Here is an 11,691-nt window from a genome sequence, read left to right on the forward strand (position 1 = left end):
TCCACTGAGTCAGTGATGCTATCTAACCATCTCATCCTCTGATGCCCTCCCTCTCCTTTTGCCTTCAATCTTTCCCAGCATCAGGGTCTTTTCCAATGAGTCAGCTCTTTACAACAGGTGGCCAACGTATTGGAGCTTCAACTTCAACATCAGTCCTTCCGGTGAATATTCAGGGTTGATTTCCTTTGGGATTGACTGGTTTGATCTCCTTGCTGTCCATGGGTCTCTCAAGAGTCTTCCCCAGCACCACGATTCAAAAGCATCAATTCTTTGTCACTCAGTCTTCTTTATGGTTCAAAGGATGTCAAAGCTATGACAAACCTAGACAGCATATTAAAAAGCAGAGACATTACTTTGCAGTCAAAGGTCCATATAGCCAAAGCTATGGTTTTTCCAGCAGTCATGGATGGATGTGAGAGTTTAACCATATAGGTGTTTTTCTGGATTTCCTTGCTTTTATCTATGATCCAATGAATGCTGGCAATTTGATCTCTGGTTCCTCTGTCTTATCTAAATCCAGCTTGTGCATCTGAAAGTTCTTGGTTCATTTACTGCTGAAGCCTAGCTTGAGAGATTTTGAGCATTACCTTGGTAGCATGTGAAATGAGTGCAACTGTACAGTAGTTTGAACATCCTTTGGCATTGCCTTTCTTTGGAATTGGAATGAAAACTGACCTTTTCCAGTCCTATGGCCACTACTGAATTTTCCAAATTTGTTGGCATATTGAGTGCAGCACTTTACTAGCATCATCTTTTAGGATTTTAAATAGCTCAGCTGGAATTCCATCACCTCCATTAGCTTTATTTGTTATAATGCTTTCTAAGGCCCACTTGACTTCATACCGCAAGATGTCTTACTCTAGGAGAGTGACCACACCATCATGGTTATCTGCGTCATTAAGACCTTTTTTGTATAGTTTTCCTGTGTATTCTTGCCACCTCTTTTTAATCTCTTCTGTTTCTGTTAGGTCCTTACCGTTTCTGTCTTTTATTGTGCCTATCCTTGCATGAAATATTCCCTTTATATCTCCAATTTTCTTGAGATCTCTATCTTTCCCATTCTGTTGTTTTCCCCTATTTCTCTGAATTGTTCATTTAGGAAGGCCTTCTTATCTCTCCTTGGTATTCTCTAGCACTCTGCATGAAAGTGAAAGTGTTAGCCTCTCAGTCCTGTCTGACTCTTTGCTACCCTACGGACTGTAGCTGCCAGGCTCTTCTGTCCATGAGATTCTCCAGGCAAGAATACTGGAGTGGGTAGCCAGACCCTTCTCCGGGGGATTTTCCTGTCCCAGGGATCGAACCCAGGTCTCTTACATGGCAGGTAGATACTTGACAGTCTGAGCCACCAGGGAAACTGCATGCCTACCAGTACATTTCAGAATCCTGTGAGTGTTAAATTGCAATGCAAGGATTTGTTCAGCAAAATTCAGGGGTGGGAAATGCTACTGGACAAACAACTGAGTTTCGTTAGTGAATTACAAGGAAACAGAGATGGAGAGGAAACCTGTATACTGAAAGAGACTTAGAAGACATATCAGCCAATCACAATGTGTGGAATTTATTTGTAACTTTTTTTTTAAATCAATAAACGTTTGACCTTATGAAACAATTGGAAATCAGGAACACTGTCTGGATATTTGCTATTATGAAATCATTGTTAGTTTTTTGATGTGGTAATGGTAGTGTGGCTATATTTATTAAACGTTTTCATCTTTTAGAGACACATACTGAAATGTGTTTTGTAATTTTTACCTTTAAAAAAAGAAGACGGACAGACTTCCCTGGTGGTCCAGTGAGTAAGAATCTGCCTTCCCATGCAAGGGATGTGGGTTCTATCCCTGGTTGGGTAAGTAAGATCCCACATGCTGAGGGGCAACCAAGTCTGCAACGGGGCAGCAAAGACCCAGCACAGACAAAAAAGAAAAATCTTTCTGGAAACATCTGGTAAAGGGGCTAGAAAGTCATGACAGACGATTAAGACCGTAGATCTCTTGTCTTTGATATATTTCCCAAGGAGTTCTATAGTCCTCTTGAGGACTGGAGATACAGACTAAGCCTTGTCTGTGTTTGTGTTCTATGTGATGGAGGAGAAAGAAAAAGAGGAAGAAAGATACTGATAGAGAACAAGTACACGGAACCCTCTGAAAAATGAACCAACTGACCACAGTTAATCTTTCGGGGAGTTGGCAAGCCAGATAAAGTACGAAACTTCAGGCTAAGCAAAGAATGGATGTGGCTTCTTATATATACGTGTGTGTTTGATGAAGGCAATCTGGTAGTAATGTGCTTAATCTTAGGAATGCAAATTAAATCAGAAAAAGAGAAAGCAAACCCACGTTCTTAACTCAGGCCTGGCCTAAACATAATCTTTGAAGAAAAACAACTGTCATGTGGCTGGACAAGTTAAAAAGAACATGATGAAACCAAAGCAAATATTGGGAGAATTTCCAGTTGAGTGAGCAATTTGAAAACAGATTTGGGATTACCTATGCAAAAGTTATATAAGACAAGAGCTTGAAATAAAATGTACAAACTTTACCTTGGACGATGTCTCCTATTTGTTACATAATTTCTTACAAAATAAACAATGTGAAGGTTGTTCAGTAGCTACACTGTGTCCAGCTCTTTGTGACCCCATGGATTGCAGCACACCAGGCTTCCCTGTCCTTCATTATCTTCTGGAGTTTGCTCAAGGGGACAAAATACTGTAGAATTTATCTTGAAAGATAAGAGGTTAATATTATTTAAGCACAGAGAGAACTCTCTTGGGTTTCCCTGGTGGCTCAGTGGTAAAAAAAACATCTGCCTGCCAATGCAGGAAACTTGGGTTCAATCCCTGAGTTTGGAAGATCCCCTGGAGAAGGAAATGGCAACCTCCTCCAGTGTTCTTGCCTGGGACATTGCATGGACAGAGGAGCCTGGCAGGCCATAGGGTCACAAAAGAGTCGGACACGTGCTAAGTACCATGAAGTTACGTTAGACAAGGCCCTTGCCATTAAAAAACACGTGGCCAACATGTAGAAATGGGCACATGAGACTAACTCTCCTGCAGTGCTTCTCAAAAGCCACCCTCCAAGGGCCATTACCAGTTCATGACTCACCACATGGATTGATGCATCTCAAGAAGGAAGGAAATACCCCATGGAATGCCAGAAAGGCTGAAAAAGATGCTGGTAGATAGATGAATGTGCCACGGTTAGCAGAACAGCTTGTGGTAGCTGACTTTCAAGCAGAGCACTCAGTTATTGAAAAAGCACTGATGGTGTAGAAACCATGAGGGAATCCTATTTCTTGTGACCCAAGGTAGCCCATTCCTGACACACATTTCATTTTTCTGGACCTCAGTACTAAAGAGACAGACAGGCAAAGCAGAGACAGACCCACAGACATAGAAAGCAAACATGGTTACCAAAGAGAAGTGAGGGAGGCATTAACAAGGAGTTCGGGATTAACGCATACACACTACTATATATAAAATAGGTAACCAACAAGGGCCTACTGTACATCAATATTTGTATACATTTTGTAGGTGTACAATACACCTACTGTATTCAATATTTTGTATAACCTATAAGGGAAAAGAATCTGAAAAAGAATAGATATGTAAGTATATAAATGAATCACTTTGCTATACACCCAAAACTAACATAACTTTACAAAGCAACTGTATTTCAATTTAAGAAAAAGTTTTTGTTTTCTTGTACATGATAGTGCCAAAACTTTCCAAATAAAAAGTTCTACTTGTAAAAACTAAAATTAAATAGACAAAAAACAGAGAGACATACAGATCATTTGAAACGAAGGACCCCAAGTTGACTAAGGGGGAAAAAATACACTTTTCCACAGCATGTTCTGCTGAAGAGTCTCATGAGATAGTCTGTGAAAAAGGATTCAATGGTTAAGTTTGGGAAATATTGCACTGTTTCTCCCTCTACTGTATTCATGATGCAATATTTTATTTAAGACTCTGTTTATGTGGTTTTGACCTCGTATATCTCGGGCTTAACTGGGCAGAGAACTCCAACCTGCCTACAGAGTTGTTGTACAGTGACTGGGACTTTTTATTTAATTTGAAGCAGAAAAGACAGCTCCATTGTTTATGTGTCTGCTCAGGCGGTGGTGGTAGGGCAAGACCCTTGGAATGAATCCAGATAAATCCCAGAACAGGTCAGTGTTCATCTGACCCCTGCGCAAAGCTGGAATTTGATGATTCTGTTGAACACAAGTACTATTCCAAAGGTAAATATAAATCTAGCACACTGGGCCACAGGGGAGAAGGAGGTGGTGTGCGGGGGCCGCAGGCACGAGTAAAAAGTTCACAAAGTAACCAAGAGGGGGGAGGTAGCTCTCCAAGAGGCAGCTGGTATCTTAGACGTGAGAGCTGCTATTAGAGATGCAGCCGTCAAGATGCTAAAGGCAAGAATTTTAAGGGATGGGCTGAAACTTAAAGTTACAAGGCTGAATTAAAGCTACAGGACAGAAAACCCAGGAACTGTTGCCAAATCCCCAGTTATAATACACCAGTTATCCATGAACTGCAATTGTGTTCTTCTGTCTTGGCGTGGAAAATATCTACAGTTAAGTGTGACTTTTAAGTAAGTAAGTTCAGTCGCTCAGTCATGTCCGACTCTTTGAGACCCCATGGACTGCAGCACTCCAAGCTTCCCTATCCATCATCAACTTCCAGAGCCTACTCAAACTCATGTCCATCCAGTCGGTGATGCCATCCAACCATCTCATCCTCTGTCGTCCCCTTCTCCTCCCGCCTTCAATCTTTCCCAGCATCAGGGTCTTTTCAAATGAGTCAGCTCTTCACATCAGGTGGCCAAAGTATTGGAGTTTCAGCTTCAACATCAGTCCTTCCAATGAATATTCAGGACTAATTTCCTTTAGGATGGACTGGTTGGATCTCCTTGCAGTCCAAGGGACTCCCAAGAGTCTTCTCTAACACCACAGTTCAAAAGCATCAACTCTTTGGCGCTCAGCTTTCTTTATAGTCCAACTCTCACATCCATACATGACCATTGGAAAAACCATAGCTTTGACTAGACAGACCTTTGCTGGTGAAGTAATGCCTCTGTTTTTTAATATGCTGTCTAGGTTGGTCATTGCTTTTCTTCCCCATGAACAGTATGAAAATGACATTTAAATTTGCAACATTTACTAAACATTCATCTCTTAAGATTCATCTGGCATTCTTATCACACATTTAAAGTCTCAGTCGCCTTTCCTGGAGTTCCTGATTCAGTTAGCCTGGAGTGTGATCCAGGTAAAAGTATTTGAAACAAGCTTTCTCAGGTGATTTCCCATTCCCCATACTGTGTATGTACATATGTATGTATGTGTTTGAATTGAAGTATAATTGACCTGCAACAACACTCTGTTAGTCCTGAGTTCACAATCTAGTGATTCAATATTTCTATACATCACAAAACCATCACCACGATAAGCCTGGTTGCCCTCTGTCACCATACAAAGTTATTACAATATTATCGACTGTATCCTCCATGCTGTGCACTTCATCCCCTTGACTCATTCATTTTGTAACTGGATGCTTGTACCACCTAATCTCCCTCACCTATTGCTCTCACCCTCCCACCCCAGATGATTCTTATCAGGGCCTGTTTTGGATGTCCTGAATCCATAAGCCTGGAGTGTGATTCAGGTGAAAGTATTTTAAACAAGCATTCCCAGATGATTCTTATCAGGCAAGTCTGGGAACTAAGGCATTTGTCTCTTGTATAAAATATGAAATTTTGAGCCCCACCTTCAGGGACTCTGATACAACAGGTCTAGAGCCTAAGAATATTCCATTTTAACCAGTGGCTCTCAGGTGATTCAAAGGGGGTGGGGCCCGGGAAACTCACTCTTCACTATGCGGATAGGAAGTTCTCCTGTTTCCAGCAGGTGGCACTCTCGTTCATTTTGCTAAAAGCTTTCACTTAAAAAGTCTAGTTCTTTAATCATGAACTGGATCTTAAATTTTATTTTTTTTTTAAGTTTAAAATCTCCTGATTGGGTAGATCTGGGACCAAACAGCTATTCCTACTGATGAATTTCTTCCAAAATTTGAAGATGTCTCTGTCTGCCCTTAAGAAAGGGCAACTCCAAGCCCAGGGATAGCTGATTTGTAGGTGGGACAGGAATAAATGATTTTCAGAGTTCAGACTGTGGTCTCCTTAGGCTTTTTAATGCTGAATTCATTTGAAGACAGTTAAGGCTACAAATATGATGGGAATGTATCTTAATTTAACACCAAAGGGTCAAAAATTGAGCCTCTATTTTAGTCTATTTTATTTATTTTTTGGCCTCACTGCTCAACTTGCAGGATCTTAGTTCCCCAACCAGAGTTTGAACCCAGGTATTGACAGTGAAATTGCTTAATCACAGCCAGTGAATCCCCTATTTGAGTCCTTTTTAAAAGCACTCTGAACCAAAGTAAGAAACCAACTTAGAACTGAAGAGGTTATTGGATTTTAGGGATGACCCTGTATTATAGATGAACGCTGAAGCACATAAAAGTTCTTGCCTCAATTTGGTCAACAAATCAGGATCAAAAACCTGATAAATAACCAAGATTAATAACCAAGATGTGTGACTTCTACTTGAATGATCTTTTTTAAACACTTTTAAAAACCTTTTTATAATTGAAAATTCCAAATATATTAAAAATAGAATTTATGATGAACCCCCACATACTCATTACCCAACTTTAATAATTATCAATTTACGGTCAACCTTGTTTACACTGTCACCTACTTCCCCATCTCCAATATTTTTAAAGCAAATCTCAAGTATCATGACACTGAGCAATGGTTCATCTACGTCTTTGCTGGGCTGACACGGTGGTTTCAGACAGTCCTAAAGGGACCATTCTTTTTTTCTTTGAGTGTTCATACTGCGACATTTATTTATTTTTGGCTACGCTGGGTCTTCATCGCTGCACAGAGACTTTCTCTAGTTGCGGAGAGCAGGGGCTACTCTGGTTATGATGCACAGGCTTCTCGTTGTAGTGGCTTCTCTTATGGAGCACAGGCTATAGAGCTTAGTGGTTGCGGCATATGGGCTCATCTGCTCCTCAGCTTGTGGAATCTTCCCGGACTAGAGATTGAACCTGTGTATCCCCCGTACTGGCAGGCAGACTCTTATCCCCTGTGCTAACGGAATCATTCTTATGAGTCTCGCTAGTTTCACATTGAGAAATATTCCCTGGGGTCACAAAATACATCTCTGATGCTAAGAAGACGCTTTCGTATGTGGGGTCTCCTTAGGTTATGGGGTTCAGAGTACAATTTCCTAGGTACTGGTTTCCCCTCCTACGTGAAAATCTCCATGGTATCAGGATGAACAATTACTGTTACTCTGTTTTCTTAATTTCTGAAATAAAGCCAATACACCCAAACATTTATCAATAGGTTATTGAAGGGAGCAACTCTCTAGTAATTATTTTTCCTGTGTATGGGTTTTGGTTTTTAAGTCATCATCACCCCAAGCAAAGCTAGAAGAAAGATGCTTTTAAAGTTTATATTAGCAATTTAGGATAGCGCCTTTTAAAATATTAACATATTTTTCTATATTTAAAATTTGTATTTAAAAAAATAAAATGGAAGTAACAACCGTAAAACCATCACTTAAAGTTTACAAAGTAGGAGGTGGAAGTCCTTTGTTCATTCTTTCAAGCTCATGTCTCTTAACTGTTGGGCATTCAGAATTTTTCCTTAAGCTTAACACACACATCTCTCTGCACACACTCACTAGTTTTTCTTTTTTCACAGAAATGGATTTATGTAATAAGTAAGTTCTACAAGATATCATGGTCATCTTTACATGTTAGTCATGCATTTTACTGCAGTCTTTTAAAATGACTGAATAACATCCCACTACGTGGTGTACCTTACTTTCTCCAGCTAGCCCTTTATTAAGGCTTTCTGTTGTGTTTTTTCTTTTTTGTGTGTGTTTTTTCTTTATTGAGGCTTTTTATTGTGTTCTTTCTTTCGCCATTCCTTCCTCCTTTCGTTTTTCCTTTCTCATTTTTTCTTTTTTTCTCCTTTCTTCCCTCCCTCCCTCCTGTCTTTTTCTCTCCTTCCTTCCTTCTTTCTTTCTTTCCTTCTTTTCTGTGTTTCTCCGTGTCTGTCTCTTCTCTTGCTCTTCAAACAACACTGTGAGGATCTTTCCCACCTAAATCTTTCACCAGAGGTCCCACTCCCCACTTCTCCATGAAACTGTCCCTAGCAGTCTAGCCTACTTTAATTTCCCACTTAGTACTCTTACCCATTTCATACATGACTGTTCTTAGAACAATGTATTGGGTTGGCCAAAAAGTTCATTCAGGTTTTAAACCAGAACGAACTTTTTGGCCAACCCGATACTTTGTTGGAGGTGGCTAATGAACACCCCTGACACCCTCACCCCCAGGCTCACCTCATACTTTCCCTGCTCCAGACCTGGCTCGGCCGTTTCTCCACAGATCCCCAGTGCCTTTTAGTGGGGCCTCCTGGAACCACGTCCTCTGTGAAGCTTTCCATCACTTTCCAGACCCCACACACTCCCTGATCCCATTTCTGCTGCAATCATCTCTCCTCTAAGCAGTGCAGCTCTTATTTACTCGTCCGGCTTTCCCATTTTATTATCAGCACCCTGAAGGCAGAGATTATTTCATTTAACTGTGTATCCCCAGTAACTACTTAGTCACAAGGAAAACATTCAACATTTTTTCTTGGAACAGATTGATGAATGACACTTATCATGTATGCCCAATAATGTGATTGAATTGTTTCATGGGTGTATGTCTTTTCTTTCCAACTACATTACCCATTTCTGGAAATAAAGAACTCTGATTTATATCTCTTGCTCCAAACCCTTCCCCTTCCACCCAAGAGCAAAGTTTAAACCCAGAATAGGCACTCAATAAATATTTGTTGCAGTAAACTCAGTTGAGTTACACTGAATTATGCAACACATATTGCTCAAAACCAGAAAGTTCTATCTCCTTATAACACATTTTGCTTGTTAAGACTGTATGGCAAAGGATTTGTAAATAGTTACAAAATGCTACAGTGTAGGACATTTAAAGCACTCTTTCTTCAGGCAAAGAAGATTCAAGATAGGATGGATTAGCTAGAAAGAAACCAGGATTGTAATAAGAAACATCCTTTAGGCCAGTGACTGGGATGAGTTACCACAAACTCTTAGTCAATAGTTGAAAAACAACTTAGTGAAGTAGCTCTTCCAATTACCTTACAACCCCACACAAAATTTGCACTTACAGGGAGCAGATGAAATAGAATCAGTATTCTTTATTCTTCCTTACTGTTGAAGTGACAATTGTATAAAGTTGATGACTCAGATTGTGACTGCCTTAGCATCCATTCTGGCAGTTTAATAAGAAGAGTCAACATCATTCAACTCTTCCACTCATATAAAAATTTGTTACAACCTTTCCAAATTTCTGTAGGAACAATTGATTTGATAATTTTGATTAGGGACTCTGTTTTTGCTATCATCTGCTTTTGTTTTTTAGAATTTTTTTTAAGAGGTGTTTTAGGTTCACAGCAAAACTGACAGGAAGATAAAGAGGTTTTCTGTAGACTCCCTGCCCCTGTGTATACATAGCCTTCCTTCCCCATTGTCAAAGTCCCTCACCCCAGAGGTACATATGTTACAATTAATGAACTTACACATCAGTTCTTTCTTGTTCAGCCTTCTTTATGGTTCAACTCGCACATCCATACATAGCTACCGGAAAGAAGGCTGAGTGCCGAAGAATTGATGCTTTTGAACTGTGGTGCTGGAGAAGACTCTTGAGAGTCCCTTGGACTGCAAGAAGATCAAACCAGTCAATCCTAAAGGAGATCAACCCTGAATACTCATTGGAAGGACTGATGCTGAAGCTCCAATACTTTGGCCCCCTGATGCAAAGAGCCGACTCATTAGAAAAGGCACTGATGCTGGGAAAGACTGAAGGCAGGAGGAGAAGGGGACGACAGAGGACAAGATGGTTGGGTGTCATCATCAACTCAATGGACATGAGTTTGAGCAAACTCTGGGAGATGGTGAAGGACAGGGAAGCCTGGCGTGCTGTAGTCCACGGAATCACAAAGAGTTGGACATGACTAAGTGACTGAATAGCAACAACACTGACACAGCATCATCCCCCAGAGTTCACAGTTTAAAGTTCACTCTTGGTGTTGCACATGCTGTGGGTTTGGACAAATGTAAAATGACATGTATCCACCACTTTAGTGTCATACAGAATACTTTCACTGCCCTGAAATTTCTCTGTTCTCCACCAAGTCATTCTTTATTCTCCTTCCCCAGTCCCTAGAAACCACTGATTTTTTTTTTTTTTATCATCTCCACAGGTTTGCCTTTTCCAGAATGCTGTGCAGTTGAAATTCATCTGCCTTTTTGGAGTGTTGGAGAGGGAATAAAATTTGCTCTTGTTGAGACTTAGTCAGGAAACTGGTGGCCTAAGGGGACCCAGAGGAACTCTTGGGGATCATGTCTTTTAGTTCTCTGTAATCTGACTCCTCTGGAGAAGGCAATGGCAACCCACTCCAGTGTTCTTGCCTGGAGAATCCCAGGGATGGAGGAGCCTGGTGGGCTGCCGTCTATGGGGTCGCACAGAGTCAGACACGACTGAAGCGACTTAGTAGCAGCAGCAGCAATCTGACTCCTCGGTTGTTTTCATAGTTTATAACTGGGGTCTTGTGTTACATCCAGTAATACCACAGATACCCTGGAAACTAGAAGGGCCATGTGTTTGGAATCATCCTACCCTCATGCCCTCCTGCAATGTGGGAGACCTGGGTTCAGTCCCTGGGTTGGGAAGATCCCCTGGAGAAGGGAATGGCTACCCTCTCCAGTACTGTGGCCTGGAGAATTCTGTGGACTCTAAAGTCCATGGGGTCACAAAGAGCTGGACATGACTGAGTGACTTTCACTTCCGTTCATTTCATTTCACCCTCATGCCCACATAGTGTCTGCTACAGAGTCCCTGGCTCAATGCTTCTCAATGAAGGAATCTCCCACCTCATTATTCTGCCTCTCATTTTCTTTTAATAAAAAGATGAGCCCCAGAGAGCAAGCTGCTCTTTATTTGAGCAAAGTTAACATGCTGACAGTCAGCTTGGAGTGGACCAAGATCACATACAAGTTTACAGCAGAAAATATACCCATGGTTTTGGCAAGCCACAGTTAAATGTAACGCAAGCCAAGGGTGCCAAGGGTGCACTTGGGTAGTTTGGGATATAAACACTGACATCAGAAAAAAGATATCTTGGGAAAAAAGAAACCCAAACAAGTGGGGAGGTAGCCTTCATGTTATCCTAGGCAACTTGCCAATCAGGCTTCAAGAAAACACTACATTCAGAACTAATCATCTTCCTATGTTTTATAGCAACATGATACCCTCCAGCCTTCTGCAGTGGTAAATGCCACTGAATTTTGGCCCATGGTACATGCCTGTTTGATCATGTTTAATTTACAGCAGCTAGGACTAAAATCCAAGAGGGCAAAAAGCAACTGAGCTGGAAGATATGTAATGTGGCCGTTTATCTCTAAATCTGACTACAGGTGAAGCATTTCAAATATTACGTGACTTCACTTCTTAAGTTTCTGCTGAGGAAATAGGAATGAGCACAGATATTTAGCAACAAAAAAATTCATCATAGTATTGTTCAGTCAGTTCAG

The 11,691-nt window shown here is 40.9% G+C and overlaps 1 protein-coding gene across 1 annotated transcript in view; it reads right to left on the minus strand.

Moving 5' to 3' along the window:
• The window catches only part of ABTB2 (ankyrin repeat and BTB domain containing 2), a 188,875-nt gene extending 180,303 nt beyond the window's left edge, over window positions 1–8,572 (minus strand). The window contains exon 1 of the mRNA XM_043481532.1: window positions 8,422–8,572. The gene's annotated coding sequence lies outside the window, so the exon portion shown is untranslated. The remainder of the gene's footprint in view (window positions 1–8,421) is intronic.
• Between the last annotated feature and the right edge of the window lie 3,119 nt (window positions 8,573–11,691).

The sequence above is a fragment of the Cervus canadensis genome, chromosome 11, assembly GCF_019320065.1.
Source record: "Cervus canadensis isolate Bull #8, Minnesota chromosome 11, ASM1932006v1, whole genome shotgun sequence".
In the NCBI taxonomy this organism is placed as follows: Eukaryota; Metazoa; Chordata; class Mammalia; order Artiodactyla; family Cervidae; genus Cervus; species Cervus canadensis.